Below are 254 nucleotides of genomic sequence, written 5' to 3'. Positions count from 1 at the left end.
AACAGGATGGAGCAGGAGGACTGGCAGATGGGGTGACTGGGGTTGGAGGTGGAGCAAGGTGGGGGGATGGCCCTGGCCACTGTGGGACAACAGCCTGAGTGCTTGTGGGTGGGGACCAGCACCCCCAACCCTGGCATTTCAGGACAGGCAGGTGTCCCTGCTGCCTGCCACATCCTGGGCTGGCAGCGCTGCCCCAGCCGGGGGCTGCCCCTGGGAAGTGAGGAGCTCACCCTTGTCCCTCGCCCCCAGGCCCT

The sequence above is a fragment of the Neopelma chrysocephalum genome, unplaced genomic scaffold (assembly GCF_003984885.1).
Source record: "Neopelma chrysocephalum unplaced genomic scaffold, ASM398488v2 Primary Assembly neopelma1_299, whole genome shotgun sequence".
Taxonomy (NCBI): Eukaryota; Metazoa; Chordata; class Aves; order Passeriformes; family Pipridae; genus Neopelma; species Neopelma chrysocephalum.
Note: the sequence above shows the minus strand (reverse complement) of the source record.